Source organism: Pelodiscus sinensis, chromosome 19 (genome assembly GCF_052426305.1).
Source record: "Pelodiscus sinensis isolate ZL-2025 chromosome 19, ASM5242630v1, whole genome shotgun sequence".
Classification (NCBI taxonomy): domain Eukaryota; kingdom Metazoa; phylum Chordata; order Testudines; family Trionychidae; genus Pelodiscus; species Pelodiscus sinensis.
In genome coordinates, this window is record NC_143070.1 from 22649570 (window position 1) to 22667426 (window position 17857).

The window sequence follows — 17857 nt, forward strand, 5'->3', positions numbered from 1 at the left end:
TGTGGTGCTAATAACACTGAGGTCATGGGTTCAAGGCCCGTGCTGGCCACAGGGGTGTTTGGTTTGGTGACTTCCCTTCCTTTAGTTGCTTGCTATGGACAGGGAAGCAGAAACAAGCAAAAATGTGAGCTTTGCAGGTAGCAACGCAGAGATTGGGTAGGGGGTGGCTCCAGCCTGCACAGCCCCAGTGGCTAAAAGTGCCTTGGCCTGGCTTCCTGTCCCCAAAAGCAGGGGAACTGATGCCCAAATTCCTGCTGCTGCAGTGGCGGCATCAAGGCACCAGCTGGGGGGCAGGCTCTGGAGCCCAAGCCACACGGGGAGACTCAATATGACAGGGAGGCCTGGATCATATGTGCCCTGCACAGAGGGCTGCTGCTGGTGGCCTGCTTCAGTGGCCCACCAGCTCAAGTTCCCCTGAACCGGCTTCTCCCCCTGGAGCCATCCCCCAGCGCTGCTGAGGCCCCTGATATGAGGCAGTGGGACCACCAGAGGAAGGTGCCAGCCTTAGCCCTTCCTTCTAGCCTCCACCGCGTCTCAGGTCCTTTCTCCAGCCCCTCCCCAGTTCTACATTCCCCACATAAATACCAGAGAAAGAACAGGAAAAGTCCTATTTGTGTTACCAGCAGGGGAAGGGGAGAGGAAAGTGGGAAGGGGGTGTGTTGTGGGGTGGTTGGTCTGTACTGTGGGAGAAGGCACAGAGGGCAAAAAATGAGGAGTAACGTTGGTTAGAATCAGAGCCAGCCCGAGGTATTCTGGTGCCCTGGGCACAGGCACGCGGCGCTGCCCCTTGGCACACAGCACATGCGCGGCCTGGACATGGCTGCTGGAGTGCAGCCCGGAGCCCACCTCTAGGGTGCACAGTGCAAGCTCAGCCCAGTCTGGCCCAGTTGTCGCTGCTGGTGTGTGCGCTGGGCCATGTAAGGCCCCGCAGCCATGGGGGGAAGGGTGCTACTGGCCGGCACCACGGGGCCGGTGCTGCAGGAGCTGGGTGTGCAGTGCCTGATGCGCGCCCCTTACAGCTGCCATCAGGCCTCCTCCATCGGTTGGTGCCCGGCTCACCCATGCCTCTGTCTGGCCCTGGTTAGAACCAAGGGGATTGGTTTGAATGTGTCACTTTCACCCCTGGGAGCAGCTCAGCCATGCGAAGGGGCTGCCTGGGTCAGGACATTAACCCTGGAGGGCAGGGGTGGGTGTGGCAGTGACATCACAAGGGCCTTTTGCAGCCCCTCAGCTTATTGGCTAAAGGAGATTGGGAGGTGATGACCTCACAGAGAATCAATGATAATGGCCAGGTGGGACAGGCTGCAGGGCAGGGGCCATCTCAGAGACCCCCCCCCCCCCCCCCCATGGCTTTGCTGCAGGGAGTCTCCTTGAGAGTTGCCCTTGAGGCCTTTTTGGAGCCTTCTCCTTTTGCTCGACTAACTGACCTAGAAGGCAGACGTCCCTGTGGAGAAGGGAAGAGCCTCCAAGAAGGATGATTCTCTCATAGCAGGGGAATTAGCTCAAGTGGTAGAGTGCTCGCTTTGCATGTGAGAGGTAGTGGGCTTGATACCCACATTCTCCAGAGGTGGGGGCAAGCCCCATTCTCCTTATTACTGGCAGAGCCAGCCAGGGAGCTAAGTGGGTCCAGTAGCCCCACTTCCTACTTACTCTTCCCAAAAGCCAGCCACGCTGGGACAGAGAGCTGCTGGACACCAACCCTCCTGGGCCAGGCAGTGGCAGGAGCACTGGAGACAGGTTGCAGGTGGGGCAGAATTAGCTCCACGGGAAAAGTGATGCCCCTGTGCATGAGAGGAAGCAGGATTCACTCCCATCTTCTCCCACCTGCTTGCGGGGCCTGCCCTTTTCCTTCTGCCCCAACTCTTATTCCCACCATGCACTTTGTGCAGGGGCCAAGGCACCTGGCTGGGAGCCAGGACTCAGGACCCTTTCCCAAAATATACGAATCCTCCCCGCCCCCAATCCTCTGTTCTGCTCACACAGGAGCCACAATGATTCCCACAGCACGTGCCAAGGGCCGCAACTTAACTGTGGTTGTGTTATGCTTAAAAAAAGCACCTGGGATTTTTTTCAGAGGGAGAAGGCAACACACCACATTTATTGAACATACATACATTAATCAATGTTTATCATATGCATATGACACATCACACTCATGCACTCTCTCACACACACACAAGCACACTCCGTATAGTTCCGTGGTCACCAACAGGTCGATCGCGATCTAGTGGTCGATCGCGAGGCCTCGACCAGTCGCTCGTGAGGTGTCCTGTCTGCCCCGCCCCCATTTCCCCTCCACCTCCGAGAAGCCCCACTACTTACCTCAAGTGAAAATGGAGGTAGTGTCAACTTCCCAGGGATGGACAGAAGTCCTGCAGCTTAGCACCACTTCCAACAATTCCAGAAGCACATAGCAGGGGAATTAGCTCCAGTGCTAAAGTGCTCACTTAGCACGTGAGAGGCAGTGGGATCGATACCCATGTTCCTCAGTGGTGTGTGGTCCCTTTTTTTTTCACAGAGCCATCCAAAGGGCCAAGAGCCTCCAGTGGCCCCTCTCTCTTCCTACTCACTCACCCCAAAAGCCAGCCATGGCTTAGTTCCAAATCAGTTAATCTCATTGCACGAGGGATAATGTCCCTCTACTGCTGCTATTTCAAAATAACTCCTGCCCAGGGCCATTTAAAGTTAGTATTCCCCAGTGCCTCCTGGGGATGTAAGTGGAGGTAGAGCGTCCACTGGTGGCTTCTTGTGCAACAATTCTTTTGTGGAATAGTTCTTTTGCAAAAGGTCTTGCACAAGAGAGGGTCCACAGTGCCATGTGCGTTTGTGCAAGAGCATCCATAGCACTGTGGACGCTCTCTTGCGCAAGAAAGCCCTGATGGCCATTTCAGATAGGGGCTTCTTGCGCAAGAAATTAATTAATTAATGTTGCCTGTCAACACTGCCCTCTTGTGGAAGAGCTCTTGCACAAGAGGGTTTATTCCTCATGGGGAGAGGAATAACTCTTCCGGAAGAAGCCCTGTTTTCAGATGCTGTACTGTAAATTTACTTGCGCAAGAACATGTGTGCAGTATAGACGCTCTGCAAGATTTTGTGCAAAAAGCCTGCAGTGTAGACGTAATCCCCGAGAGGGATTGCAGCAGAAATCTCCACCTGAGTGAAGACATGGCCTAATGGTGCAATTAGTTAGACGGTGACACTAGGCTATGTCTACACTCGCGGCTTCTTGCGCAAGTACAGCCGTTCTTGCTCAGGAATCTGCAGAGCATCCACACTGCCTGCCCACTCTTGCGTGAATAAATTTACAGTACGGCATGGTAAGAGAGGGCTCCTTGTGCAAGAGCTATGCTCTGTATCTGGGCAACAGCAAACAAAAGGTCTGGGGGCCACATAGTCTCTCCCTTCGGGGGGGGGGGGGTCTGTTAGTCTGTAGCTGTGACAGGTGAAAAACCAATGAATGGCTCTAGAATGAGAGAATCCTGCCTTGTGTCCGTGTTTGCTGTCCCAGAGAGTGGCCCCATGGCTAAGCTGGCCCAGGTACCTGCCAGGTACGGGGGAGGTAAGGGAGGCAGCCCCCAATGGTGCCTGGCCAATGTCTCTGCTCTTCCCACCATCCCTCCTTACGTAGCTGGAGTCAGCTTCCTGCAGTTGAGCTTGGCCATGCCCTCACAGCAAGACCAAAGGCAGCAAAGAGCAGACTTCTGGCCACTAGTCAGGTGCTTTCTGGTCTTACTTGGACTCACTAAATCGAACTCCAGAAGGTTGACAGCAGCCCTTCCTCCCCAGCTGGGTGTGGTTCTTGTTCTTCTGCACAGCCCAGCCCATGGAGACCACGGACCTGCCCATGGGCATCTAGATCACATCCTTGTTGAATGGATGGAAACAGAAACCAGACGCACACTAGGTTTGAGCTGGTTCCAGCTGTGGGAAGGGTTTGCCTGGTTTATGTGTATTGGTGCCAGAAAACATTAATAGTTTGTATTCTTTTAAAGCATGCACATACAACAGAAATCCAGGATGCAATAGAACTGGAGAAGTAAATGTTTCTATTGAAAGAAGATTTCCCAAGGGGGCACTCGGGTTTGAACCAAGGACCACTTGATCTGCAGTCAAACACTCTGCCACTGAGCTACACCCCCATGCAAAACAAATGCCTGCAGCCCCTGTTAGGCACTGGACAGGGAACACGAGGCTTTTGTGTGACACATCTCAGGTGGGACGGACCCCCCACTGACCCCAGACTGTGATGGACCATAACGAGAAATTTGTCTTGAACGCAGCAGAGCTGGGTCAGGACAGAGGTTATGTCTACACAGAAAAGTTAATTTGGAATAATGGCCATTTAGAATAACAATGCCAAAGTCTGTGCAGCAATTCCATTAATGTGAAAAATTCTGAAATATCAGACAGCTAAATTCCAACTTCTGCAAACCTCACTCTACGAGGAATAACGCCTGTACCCAATTAGCTATTTCAGAATAATGCGTGTGGAGATGCGCCACTTCCGCTACTTCAAAATGGCCCCTCCCTAGGCCCATTCTAAGTTATTTCTCCCAGGGCTCTAAATCGGTAGCTCGTCTGCATTAGGGGAGCCTGCCTCGGACTATTCTGAGGTTTCCCTGCAGTGTAGACGTGCTAGTTCAAAATAAGCTATTTTGGAATCACTATTCAAGAACAGCTCATTCCAAAATCAATGTGCCGTGTAGACGTAGCCAGAGAGTCCTGAGAGATGAAGCTGTTGGTGGAAGCCAGGAGAGCAGAAGCCAGTCTGAGACCTGAGTGTCCCAGGTGCCCCCCCCCCCCCCAAGAAACTGTATATGTAGGTCCCATGGTGTAAGGGGCAGCACTCAAGACTCTGAATCTTGCAATGTGAGTTCAAGTCTCTGTGGGACCGGCTGGGGCTGGGCTGGTGGCTGTCAGTGCCTTGTGCTCTGTGGGTTTTACATTCCTTGTCCTGAGGTTCCCCAGGGGCAGTTTTACTCCTGTGCTGGGTGCTGGGTGCTTGATCCCCAGACTGATCAGACTTGTGGTCAGGTGCCTGATGCTCTCCCAGCTGTAGGGCAGGTCACCTGCTCAGCCCATGCTGGAGGCAGCCAGACAGTGTGAGCTGAACAGAGGGTGGGGAGGGGGGTTGTATATTTGGGGAAGGGTCCTGAGTCCTGGCTCCCAGCCATGCACTTTGGCACAAAGACCAACGGGCCCTGCACAAAGTGCATTGTGGGAATAAGAGTTGGGGCGGCAGGAAAGGGGCCGGCCCCTCAGCACCAGCGAACAGGCAGGAGAAGATGGGAGTGAATCCTCCTACCTCTTGTGTGCAAAGGGAGCACTAGCCCCTCTCCCAACACTCCCCTAGGCCCAGCGGCTCCGTGCCCTACTTAGTGGGTTTTTTCGGAGACCAGGGAGGAAGAGGGAGGGGTCTCTGGGTGCTCAGAGCCCCCGACTCTGCCTGTGAGAAGAAGGAAGGAGAACACCACAGACACTGAGGAATGTGGTTATTGATCCCACTGCCTCTCACATGCTAAGTGAGGGCTCTGCCCCCGGAGCTAATTCCCCCGGTTGTGAGCAGTTTCCCTGCCCCACCCACCACAGGTGGGCTACACAGGGCCAAATATTGGAAAAATCTCTTCCTCAAAAAGGATCCACAGATTTGCATTTCTTCTGCGGGAGGGGATGTTGGGGAGAGCACAGTCTAGATGTAGTCTAGACTCAGGGGCGATGGGACAGAGTTTCATATAATACTGACACGGGTGCAGAAAGCAATAAGAATTTTTTTTCTCCAACTCAAGATCATGGGTGACAGAATGAAACTGGTAAGTAGCCAAATTAAAAATAAATTAAAAAGAAGCATTTTTGTGCCCAGTGGAACTCCTTGCCAGAGGATGTTGTGAAGGTGAAATCTACAAGAAGGTCCAAAACAGAACTGGATAATTTAATGCAGGAAAGGTCAACCAATGGCATTTAACCAGGATGGACAGGGCAGGTGCCCCTAGCTTGTGTATTCTAGAAGCTAGGAATGGGCACCAGGAGGGATCACTTAACAATTGTCTGTCCCGAGGATTCCCACTGGGCAATGAAATTGTCTGCTGTTGTGAGACAGGGTCCTGGGCTAGTTGGGCAACTGACATGGCCCAGTCTTGCTGTTATGATGTTCTGTTTGGTTTCTGTTCTTGTCCCCTCTGGGTAATAGAGAATGAACCCACATACCAAAGGGGACAGAAAGTGGCCTGTGAAAGGCTAGTGTAGGTAAGGGAAGACCCCTGTTTATGTGTCCCTGATGGTCTAGTGGCTAGGATTCAGCACTTTCACTACTGTGGCCTGGGTTCAATTCCCAGTCAGGGAAACCAGCCTCAGTTTTCACATGACAACTGTCCACTCATTCATCTTACCTCATTGTTACAGCAGCTGTGACCCAAGAGGTTCACTCAGGGCCCCTTTCCCACCTCTCCCTCACTGCCAAGGCAGCACCTGCCATTTTCACAAGCCCTTCAGAAGGGGCAGAGCTGGGTGACTCAAACTGCCCCTCCCCTCTCCCATGTGGGCAGCCCTGCAGGAAGCTCTGTGGCACACACGGCACAAGATCCATTGGTTCAGTTTGGTTGTTGAAGGAGACAACACAGAACTGGCTCCAGCCCCCACTCAGTAATCTGGGGAAATGACGCACCAGGCCTGGGTCCCTCGGAGAGGCAACGATTCCCCACTGGCCAGGGCAGAGCCTCCCTCTGACACAGTCATGGAGCCTTCTCCCCCTGGTCCTGCCTCCCCCTTCACTCAGCTCTCACTGCTCGGTGCTGCCAGGGAGGGGCCTCACTGCTGGAGCCACCTGGGCAGGTTCCTGCCACAGAGACACGTCCCAGAGCAGGATGCTCAGACCGACACTGAGTGTTGCTCAGCGCTGGGGTGAGACAGGGAAGGACAAAAGGGTCTAACAGCGCCTGCAGCCTTTCAGAACAGCCCCCGGCCCCACCCCAAGTACCAGCCTTTCCCTCCACCTTTGCTGGGTTCTGCTGGGCACTGTCTGACTCAGGCTTCCCCAGTGCTGTCCAGGGCTCATTAAGGAGCTGTGGGACTGGGCAGGGAAAGCATGGCGGGCTGGCTACAGATGGAGTTGTGGTTCGCATGGCAGCCGGCCAAGGAGTTAGGCTGGATTTCTGGATGTTCTTTACTGCACCCCTGTCTCTGTTCTCTGAGTCGCCCCTTTCCCGACCCCTGGCCCTGCCTGGCTTTGACTCCTGCCTGGCTGTCTCCCGCATGAGCTGAGCTCAGGGGCTGGGCTGGTGACCTGCTCCACTGACACCTCCGATCAGTCTGCTCTGTCACTCAGGGAGCAGCTGAGCAATTGTCCCCTTGGGTGGCATTCTCAGCCAGCCAATCAGCTTTGTGAGGAGTTCATGGAGGCGGGGCAAAGAGATCTCTTGTTAGGTCAGCAAGGAAGCAGCCAAGGCCCCACCCCCAGGGAGCCGGCTGGAGACCATGTGGAGGGAGCCGCTGCCTCTCCCCTGTGTAGCAGGAACTTTCCCAGTGGGGCAACTCTGCCCCCTGGAGCCTGTCTCCATCGCTTCTGTCACCGCCAGGCAATGGGAGCATGAGTGGACTCCCCAAGGGGTGCACGGTGAGAGACAGGGGGCTGGCGGCTCAGGGAGGGGCGGTCCCAGGAGGCAGAGGGGCACCTGTGACTCTCGCCTGGCAGCTGACACTCTGCTCCTTGCTTCCCTCCTGCTGCTTCACCTCTAAGGGCTTCTTTCTCCTTCCTTGTCCATAGCAGGCAGCTACACAAAGGCAAGTCACCAAACCTAACACCCCTGTGGCCAGCATGGGGCTTGCACCCATGACCTGGGCATGACCTGGGCATTATTAGCATCAAGCTCTAAACAGCTGAGCCAGCAGGCCCATGAGTGGCCCTTTGGGAAAGACCCCACAGGCAGCTGCAGGGACATCTCTGCTGCTGCCACGAGCTCATCTCTGATGGGGCCACGGGCAACTCACTGTGATGTGGGCTGGCTAGTCCAGAAGTCAGAGGAGCAGGAGCCTGGGTGGGTTCAGGGGGGCCTTGAGCAGGAGCAGGTTCCGAGGAGGGGCTGCTGGGCCACTGAAGCACGTGACCAGGTGGTTGGTAGCAGCGCTGGGGGCTGTGCACATGGTCCCAGTCTCCTGGACATATGGAGCCCCCCCCTGCAGGGAGCCTTGGGCCAGCCACTGCAGCAGCAGGAATTTGGGCATCAGGTCACCCCACTGGGGACAATGGAAGGAAGAGAAGAGTTTTGCCTGCTTTTGGAGAAAGCCAACCAGGTCAAGGCCCTTTTAGCCTCTGGGTCTGTGCAGGCTGGAGCCTCCTCCTATCAGTTCTCTGGCCTGAGTCCTGCAACACTCTCAGCCTTTTGCTTGTTTTTGCTTCCCTGTCCATAGCAGGCAGCTAAAGCATGTGTTTGACAGGGACAGAAGTAGTCACCACAGCAAACAACTGTGTGGCCAACATGGCACTTGAACCCATAACCTTGGCGTTATTAGCACCACACGCTAATCAACTGAGCTAGCCGGCCTTCGGTAGTTGAGCTCACAAATGTCTCTGCAGCTGCCGAGGGCTCTTCTTTGACAGGGCCACTAGCAACTCATTGTGACGTTGGCTGGCTAGTCCAGCTAGTTTGAGGTTTGGTCAAGGTGGCTGGCGGCCGGCATGGCACACTGAGACCCAGGGCAAAGAGGTAGTCAGAATCTCTTGCTGCCAGCATCTTGCCTCCCAGCTTCTTCCCTGTCAGCAGCAGCCGCAGCCCCTTTCAACCACTGGGTCAGCCTGTGAAGAGAGGCAGGAATGGGGCCAAGTAGCAAGTCAGGCTGAGGGGGGAAGGCAAAGCTCATCTTTCCTTGCAGGGCCACTGGCAACAGCTTCTCTATTGTGCACTGCTGAGGAGAAAAATGCCGAGAGAGACAAGAAAGACCAATTTAGAAGAGTGTTTAGAGGGGGGCACCTGTTAACACCAGGGGAGCAAGAGTCAGAGCCTGGCAGCTCCTGGGGACCACAAGGGTAAGCAGCAAGCTCCAGGCAGGTTAAGTTTTAGGGCCCAGCCCATCTCAGCCAAACCATAGCATCAGACTGAGCTCCAGACACCCAGAACTCTCTCTTTGGGGAGCCTGCAGACAAGGAGCTCAAAGCTCATAAAGTGGGAGGGTTTTGCAACAACCAACCCAGCCCCAGCAAGTTCTACGGTGATTTGAACTCAGCTCACAGGATTCAGAGTCTGAGTGCTGCCCCTTACATCATGGAACCTACATGAGCCTGCAGTGACTCAATTAGGCTGAACTGGAGCCTCAGCACATGCCCACTGGGACCAGCTTTGCTTGTTTTCCTTCCACCCAGAGCCCCTTTCTCCTCCTGAGCTGCAAGGAGCATCCCTGGGACGCCCTGAGACAGGAACAGGACTCTGCCTCCCCATAACCAGCCCCACCCCACCCCACCCCACCCCACCCAACCGGCTTTGGCAGAACAAAGGGTGAGGGGGCCTACCTAGACTGCTCCCTTCTTACACACTTCAAAATGTCCATCCCTAAATAGGCCAACACTGTGTGGCCTAAAAGATCAGGCATCTGACTTTGGGTCAGAACACTAAGGGTTTGAGTCTCCTTGCAGTTGTGTTGATTGTGCTTGTGGGTCTTATACTTGGAAAGGTTCTGTAACAATATGGATCCAGCGGAAGACCTCTAGCTATTTGGCAAATATAAAGTAAAGCCTTCTGCAGCCAGACTGAAGAGTGGCAGCAATTAACTGTAGAGCTTGGGCTTGCATTCCATCTAAATGGTGTTTCAATAGGGTCACACTAGGCTATGAGAAGGGGCTTGGATCCTAATGACACCCACTGTCACCAAGGAAGAAACAGATCTGAAGGTGGGTGGAGAAAACTTAGTTAACAGCACTTTGTCTGGCAAAAAACTCCTTAGCAATAGTTGTGTTTGTGCAATTGGCATTCTTTGATTATCCTCCTCGCTTTCCTATTGTTTGTCTGTGTGTTCGCTGTCTGGATTGTAACTGTTTCTGTCTGCTGTATAATTAATTTTGCTGGGGGAAAATCAACAAAGGTGGTGCAGTATGATTGGTTAGGTAAATCGTAATAGTATGTTATCTTTGGTTAGTAAAATTATACTAAAATAATTGGTTAAGCAGGACTCAATTTTCACTCTATAAACTGGGGTCCAAGAAGGAGACCAGGGAGAAGAAGGAAAAGGGGAAACGAGAAGAGGAAGAAGGAGGGAAAGGGAAAGGAAGGAAGAAGACCAAGAAGGAGGAGAGAAGACCTGGAAGCAGAATTCACCTCCAAGGCAGCCTCAGACCAGAGCAGCCAGGACCCCTCTGCATGACTGTTGAAATGGTTTGCTGTGTGAATTCTGTCAGGTGACATCAGGCCTGGGCACTGCAATTATTTACCATTTTCCCTGAGGTGGTAGGACTCAGTGCTGTGATGGCTGAGTGGTTAACGCGTTAGACTAAAAATCTAATAATGCTTCCCTGTGCAGGTTCAAATCCTGCTCCCAGTGAGGTTTGTGTTTTGGTCACACCCATTCGTAGGGCAACAAGGTACTCAAGTCCTGAGACCCCGGAGAAGAACGTGCCTGGCGCAGCAGAAGGGACACCTGGGCTATGTCTACACTTGCAGCTTCTTGCATGAGCCTCATTTGCATAGCTAAGGAGCCACCATTTTTTTCAGAAGAGGCTCTTGCACCAGAAGGAGCGTCTACACTGCCCCTTCTTGTGCAAGAAAAACCCTCTTGCGCAACGCCGTTACACCTATTACTTTTCACTAAACACCATTATCAGACTACCCAGTGCACATTCCTACCTTCCTTTATGCACACAACATACATGGGGCTCTAATTACTGGCCACCTGCCTTTCACACAGATCATTGATCCTTGTGACTTTCAGGTACATTCACATGGCAGCTGTTTAAACATAATGTGCTTCTATTGCATGATCAGCACCAGAGTCTCCGGTTGTGTCTACACTGTGAGTTTTCTCAGCAAAAGATGTGCTAATGAGCAGTGCTTGCCAAGCAGCGGGGAGCTCTGCTCGCCAGCCACACGGTTTCGCATGGTTCTGCGCTCTGCGCACACGCAGATCGCTCTGCTCCAGCTCTTCTGGGATGTAATTACTTACATCCATGGGCGAGTAGATTACATTATTTGCAGAGCCCTGGTAATGAGGGTCTCAGTTACATGAGTCATGATCTAATTTGCATATTTTCTGACAAACTGGTTTTGTGCTGGGGTTGTTGTGCAAAAACAAGCAGCATGGAAGTTTTCTGTTTGTGCAAAACCCCCTTTTTCTGCAAGATCAGGAAACCTCTTTTTTGGGAGCATAAGAATCTTGTGGAAAAAGGGGGATTTGTGCAAAAAAATGTTCACACTGCTTGTTTTTGCACAACAATCCCATTGGCAGAAAATATGCAAATGAGATCAGGACTCATGCAATTGAGTTCCTCATTAACGTATTTTTTACAGAGAAAACTTCTAGTGTAGATGTAGCCTCTATCAGTTACCTATAGTGAGCCTGTTAGTGTCGACATCTAACTAATTGCATCATTAGGCCATGTCTTCACTCAGGTGGAGATCGCTACTGCAATCCATCTTCCAGAGCTTGATTTAGCAAGTCTAGCTAAGCCTCACTAAACCAAACCCCCAGGGCACCTCCTGCTCTTTGCTACTATCCTACTCCCACTGTGAGAGCACCATCAAGCTCAACTGAAGGTAAAACCAACTCAAGATACATGTTGAAGAATGGTGGGAAGAAAAGACACATTGACCTGGCAACAAGGAACCATTGGGAGTTGAACCCAGGATCTCCTGCTTACTAGAGAGGTGCTTTAGCCAACTAAGCCATGGTGCCCTCCTGGGAAGCAACCCTAAAACTGTTCTACTTTATGGTTCCAGACACCCCCTTCCCATTCCAAAGTGCAGCCATTCACCTCCAGCTCTTGCCATGACTCAAGGCCTGCACAGCCCAAGACATTTGATTGGCAGCTGGTACCCAAAACCTTTTTGTCAATTGTAGCAGCAGGCCCCAAAGGGGCAGACCCCAGGCAGCCACCTGGTCCTAATGCCAGGCCTGCAGCCAAGGGGAGGGAGAAGAATCTCTCCTTTCAGCTGAAGTTGAATTAGCAACCTACGGGCACTTGCTAAGCACCTACTACAGGCCTCTGCTCTGCCAGCTGAGCTATGGAAGGTGCCCAGGGCAGGCTGCTTTGCCCAGGTGGCCCTTGGACAAGTGCCAGGGCAAGAGCCCCCTGAAGGGGACGGCCTCCCAGGGGAGGGGCAGGAGAACCCAGCAGCACAGGGGTGTCACAGGCGCTTCACCTGCAGAAGGACCCTTGAGTGACACCAGGCAGAAACGCCGCATCTCACTCCCTGCAGCTCCCCTTGCTTCCCTGGCAAGCGCTGCCCCTTCTCCCACTGGCCTGGGCCTGGCCTCCCTCCCCCGTCCGGCACCACAGAAAGCCCCTTGGCGTGAGCCTGGGCAAGCTTAGGCCCTGGTCTCTGGGGCCAGCCGCCTTGTGGGTCAGAGCCCCCTACCCACAGTGCTACTCCAGGGGGCCTGGTTCCAGGACCTCCTAATCCCAGGGACTGGGGAGCTGGAGGCCTTTGCTCTGGAGCCTCAGAGCTCCCCCAGTGCCACCTGCCAGGAGGGGGAATCTCCCGCAGTGCCGGTGCGATGTAGGAACCTCTCCCAGGGCAGTGCCCCCAGCCCAGTCCCTGCCCCTTGCGGGGGCAGGTAAGAGATACCCCCTTCCCTTCTGCAGAGAGCAGCCCCCCCCAGGGGTATAGGGGGCGGATCTAGCCCAGGGCTGCTCCCAGCAGAGGGGGCTTTGATCCCAGCCTGGGTCCAGGGAAACTGCTCCCAGTTCCCAGCACGTGCAAGGTTGGGGGAGTGAGCAGATCAGCATTTGCAGATATTTACACTTATTTGAATAATGTGTATGCAGATATGCAGGGCTCGGCAATTAGGGCAATCTACCCACCCGTGGTGAGTAGATTTTAGCCCGGTGCGGTGCTCAGTGCAGTCTGCGCATGCACAGTGATATGTAAATAAAATGTTACCGGTCTGGCAAAGGTTTGTGAATGGTTTGTCCGTCCATGGTATAAACACTAAGGCTGGAAACACTGGCCTGATCCATGGGGGCTGGCCAAATGCAAGGCAGGGAAAACACTGGGTGAAGGGGGGGAGGGAATTTTCCCCACCAGGCCTTTGTCCCTCAGAATCCCTGGGGACGTTGGGTTTTGTCTTGTTTGGCTTCCCTTTTCCCTGCTTCCCTCCTCAATGTGGGGAGGGGGCATCTCTCGCCCTCATGGTGGGAAGCCCTGGCACAGAGATGGGACGGGCAGATGCTCTGAGAGTGAGTCCCTGGGCTGTTTGGGGAGAGACCTTTCTCATGTCTGATTTTCCTAATACCACCAGGATAGCGGAGTGGTTAAGGTGTTGGACTTAAGATCCAATGGATGTTTGTCTGCATTGGTTCAAACCCCACTTCTAGTAGCTTCCCTTCTTGGGTGAGATCTGGATGGTGTTTAGTCCTGCTGTGAGGCAGGGGGCTGGACTTTGTTCCTAAAGGTCCCATGGGCTATATCTGCACTGGCAGGTTCTTGTGCAAGAATGCATGCTGCTGTGTGAGCTGTACTTTTGTGCAAGAGCATCCATGGCAGTGTGGATGCTCTTTTGTGCAAGAAACCCCTGTCCTGAGCTCTTGCGCAAGAAGACTTACATCTGCTAGAAAAGAGAAGAGCTCTTGCGCAAGAAGCCCTTTCTTACCACACTTTACTGTAAAACTTCTTGCACAAGAGCGAGTGGGCAGTGTGGCCCTTCTTGCGCAATAACCTGCCAGTGTAGACACAGCCCACCAGTGTAGACATAGCCTTCCAGTTCTAGTCCCAGTTCTGATTGGCTGAGCAGGGGCCAGTCACAGGAATTTGTTGTTCTCCTTAAGTCCCAGCAAATGAGCCAGAACCAATCGACTGCTCAGGGAATTGTTCTGCTTCTCGCCAGTGGTTATCTCTGAGCAGCTCCTGAGTCTCTCTGTGTCCCGGTGCATCTAAACCACTGGCTGAGCCATCCCTAGGCTGGGCTGTGGGGCTGTAGCTCCTTTGAGACACTTTATTCTGATCCGTCAGGGTGTGAAACTCCAGATTAAGGGGGAGTTTCAGCATCAGGCTTCTGGGTCCTGTTCTTCAATCCCCACCCCACTCAGCTGCCCACCCCCAGCCTCTTCCAGCACAGCCTGCCCCACCTCCCCCCACAGGGCTTCTACAGGGGCCTCTGTCCCAGGGAGAATGGGGAGCCCCTGCCCCCGGCACCCACCCACCCTGCTTCTGCTCCCCCCAGAGAAGAGGATTCACCCGACATAAGTAAGTGCCTCTGTCCCCCCGACCCAAGCTGCTGGGTTCCCTCCTGTTTAGCTGCCTGGCCCCAGGTAAGGTCACATGAGACTGCTCATATCACCCCCTCAGCACGAAACCCTGGGCAGCCACCCTGCTCGCTCAGGTCTCAGGCTGGCAGGGCTTGCAGGGATACTGGGTTTGAATTACAAGGTGTCAGAGCAGCTATTAAAAAGCTCCTTCCTTGTCAGGGGCATTGTGCTTGTGGATTGGCTGTTTTTTGGATGACTGGTGCTTGCATATGCAGCTGGGCTTTAGCAAATCAGAATGGTGCAAGTCGTGAGCAACCCAGCGCCTCTGGAAATGGGAGTGGAGTAAAAAGTACAATATTGTCTATAAAAACCCAACTGGATTAAAAGTCAAAGAGTGACAAAAATAAATTACTTGAGTAAAGTAGAAATACCCAAAAAAGGTCTTGAGTAGTGTAATCAAGTATTTCTACTTAGTCACTTTCCACCTCTGCCTGGCAGGCACGGGTTCCTGGACCCAGCTGGTCCACAGACTGACAGTTTGTTACAGCTAACTTAAAGGAGCCCCAGGAACTGCAGTTTCAGGAAGAAACAGCAAGAGATTTTGATTGGGTGCCAGGTGCTCCACATGCTAATCAGGAGGCATATTTCTGTAAAAACGGACATGGGGCATATTCTAATATGCAGATTTCTAAATCTAGTGGAGTGTGTTTGAATGGGACAAGCACTTTGCTGAGATTATTTCTGTTCTTTAGTTTTCTAAGTTTTGTGTGAAAACATTCCCCATGAGGAGAAAGTGAATGCACATGAGTGTGAGTGTGTATCAAGGAGGGCTCTGATAAGACTGTGCTTTCGGCAATTGTTTCTATAGTTGGTAACTAAAGAAATGTAGCTGAAAATGTTTGGCCTTGGTAGCCATGAGGATGAGTGATAGTGTTCTCTTCTGAGCACGAAGTGAGCAGACAGTGTTGCTTTAATGTTGTTGTTGTCTGCTGTTGATGATTATTCTTTCTTTCCTATTAGGAAACTAGAGGAAGAGAGCACAGGCTGAGTGGTTGGCTAATGTCAAAAAGTTCAAAGTTAGTTTTGAAGTAGGGAGCAACAGGTGCTTCACTTTATCATCCTGTTCTGGCTTTTCCTTAATTCCTGGTTTTATTTGTATTGCTCTGGTACTGATGCTGGGCTACATCTACATTGGCATGATTTTGTGCAAAAGCAAATGCTTTTGCGGTAAAACTTGCTGCCTGTCTCCACTGACGGGGAGTTCTTGCACAAGAACACTGACATTCTAATGAGTGAAATCAGGGATTCTTGCGCAAGAACTATGATGCTCCCGCTCAGGAATAAGCCTTCTTGCGCAACTGTTCTTGCACAAGAGGCCATGTAGACAGGCAACATGAATTTCTTGCGCAAGAAAGCCCTATGGTGAAAATGGCCATTAGGGCTTTCTTGCGCAAGAGAGCGTCTACACTGGCATGGATGCTCTTGCACAAAGGCACATGCCAGTGTAGATGCTCTCTTCTGGAAGAGTTTTTGCACAAGAACTCTTCCGCAAAGAGTGCCAGTGTAGACATAGCCTAAGAGTTTCCTCCCATGAGCAGAATGAATTTTGTGTTGTGCACCAGTACTGAGTTCATGTGGCTTGTTTTGGCACCCAAGTTATTAATAAATATCTTATAAACCTCTACCTTTTCCCTCTGCTGCCATGTCTCCTCCCCTTGCTCCATCAGTTCCCCTGGTGCCTGCTGCCTCCAGCCCCCCACCATCCTCTGCCCTCCTGACTCCTGCCCTTCTCACTGCCCTCAGCCTTCCTGAGACATGCCCCCCTCCACCAGCCCTTCTCTCCCCCCTGTGCCCACTCCTCCAGTAGCCCCACTCTGATCAGCTGAGCTACCTCTCCTCATCTAACACCTCCCTCTCCATACTTGTTCTGCCTCTCTCCTCTGGTGCTGGCCTCTACCTGCAGGTGTCTGCCTTTCTGCTTCACCTCCAGAATCCCCTTGCACCTGCACCTTCCCTTAGCCCTGGACCTTCCTGGTTCCTTCCTCTTCCCTTACTGCCCTTTCCCCCTTTGCCCTCTTTTTTCCTGATGCCCACCCCCTCACCAGTCTCTGCTCCATTCCCCTCCTGTCCCTCTGTGCCCTCACACATGCTTTGCTCCATTCCCACCTTTCTCATGCCCACCCCTTCTTTTAAGCCTTCTCCCCAGCACCTCCCTTTCCAGTTCCCAATGCCCTCTCCTCTCCTCTCTCAGCATCACCCTGTCCCCCCTCCCACTGACACCTCCCCTCCTGCCCTTTTCCTCATTGTCTGCACTTGTCCCCCCACCACATTAGTCTCTCCTGCACCCCAACCCCTTGGTGCCTTCCCCTTTCTTCTCCTGACCTGCCCCCCTCCCATCAGCACAAGCCCCTTCCTCTCCCACCCCCACCTTGCCTCACCTCGCCTCCCTTTTTCCTTCCCGTTTGCTGGGCTGGAGTCTGCTGCGATTGGACCCTGGGAGTCCCCACAGCCCGGGCTCCAGACTACGTGCCGGAGCCGGGCCACTCAGTGCTCGCAGCCCCGGACCATCACAAGATGATAGTCCCGCTTCTAGCGATGCTCTATGCCCCTGCGCCTTGCTCAGCGCATCTCCTGCTGAGGCGCGGCTTGGCTGTTTTTAAAAATGGCACTGCAACGCCAAGCCACGCGTTACCCCGCCCCCTCTGGCTCACCGTGTGTGACCCTGTCCCCGGTGCAGACCCGGCTCCTCCCAACACTGCCGCAAGGACTGTCAACTCCCCTTCCCCAGCCAGGGTCAGCTTGCTGGCCTCCTCGCCAGAGTCCCTAGGCCCGGTGGTGTCTTCTGGTGGGGCCGTAAGAGCTGGCAGTGCCCCTACTGGCTCGGGTGCAGAGCGCACGCGTATGCTTCCCTTCCATGCCGGGCCAGCAGAGTGGTGCCCCAGAAAGTGTGGTGCCCTACGCGACTGCATACTCCGCGTATGCCTAAGGACGGCCCTGGCAAGAACCTTTGTGCTAAAGAGTATTTGCACAAGATCATGCAAATGTAGACGTAGCCCTGATGTCTTCATGCTGTTCTCTCATCTGCTTCTGGGTCTATTTCCATGTGCTTCTCACACTGGAGTTAGCCAGCTTCTTGGATCAGCCTCATGGCTTGTCTCCCATCTGTTTCCTATTGGCCCTGGGGAAGGCAGAGACTAGCCACAGCCCAGTGTTAATTATCCCTTGGGTTAGTGTCTTTCTCCCATAACGTGTAGCTAAGATATGTTAGTAACTGGCAGGTGCTGCGGGGGCTCACCCCCGAACAGACTCACATGACCTCATATTGGTTCACAAGACAAAATTCACCCTGCTCCTGGAACAGGAACACTGACTAGTAGTGAGGCCCCTCCCTGGTACAACCAATCAGTGAGAGCTGAGTGAAATGGGGGAGGCAGGACCAGGGAGAGAAGGCTCCAGGACTGTGTGAGAGGGAGG

The 17857-nt window shown here is 53.2% G+C and overlaps 4 non-coding genes across 4 annotated transcripts; 3 read left to right on the forward strand and 1 right to left on the reverse strand.

The window, feature by feature from the left end:
- Positions 1-4067: 4067 nt before the first annotated feature.
- Positions 4068-4139, reverse strand: TRNAC-GCA (transfer RNA cysteine (anticodon GCA)). The gene has a single exon. It is a non-coding gene; the product is annotated as a tRNA-Cys (tRNA).
- A 2129-nt stretch (positions 4140-6268) lies between these two features.
- On the forward strand, positions 6269-6340 carry TRNAE-UUC (transfer RNA glutamic acid (anticodon UUC)). The gene has a single exon. It is a non-coding gene; the product is annotated as a tRNA-Glu (tRNA).
- A 4102-nt stretch (positions 6341-10442) lies between these two features.
- TRNAF-AAA (transfer RNA phenylalanine (anticodon AAA)) lies at positions 10443-10524 on the forward strand. Its single transcript has one exon. It is a non-coding gene; the product is annotated as a tRNA-Phe (tRNA).
- Positions 10525-15220: 4696 nt separating this feature from the next.
- LOC142821669 (small nucleolar RNA U3) lies at positions 15221-15436 on the forward strand. Its single transcript, XR_012898357.2, has one exon. It is a non-coding gene; the product is annotated as a small nucleolar RNA U3 (small nucleolar RNA).
- The last annotated feature ends 2421 nt before the right edge of the window (positions 15437-17857 follow it).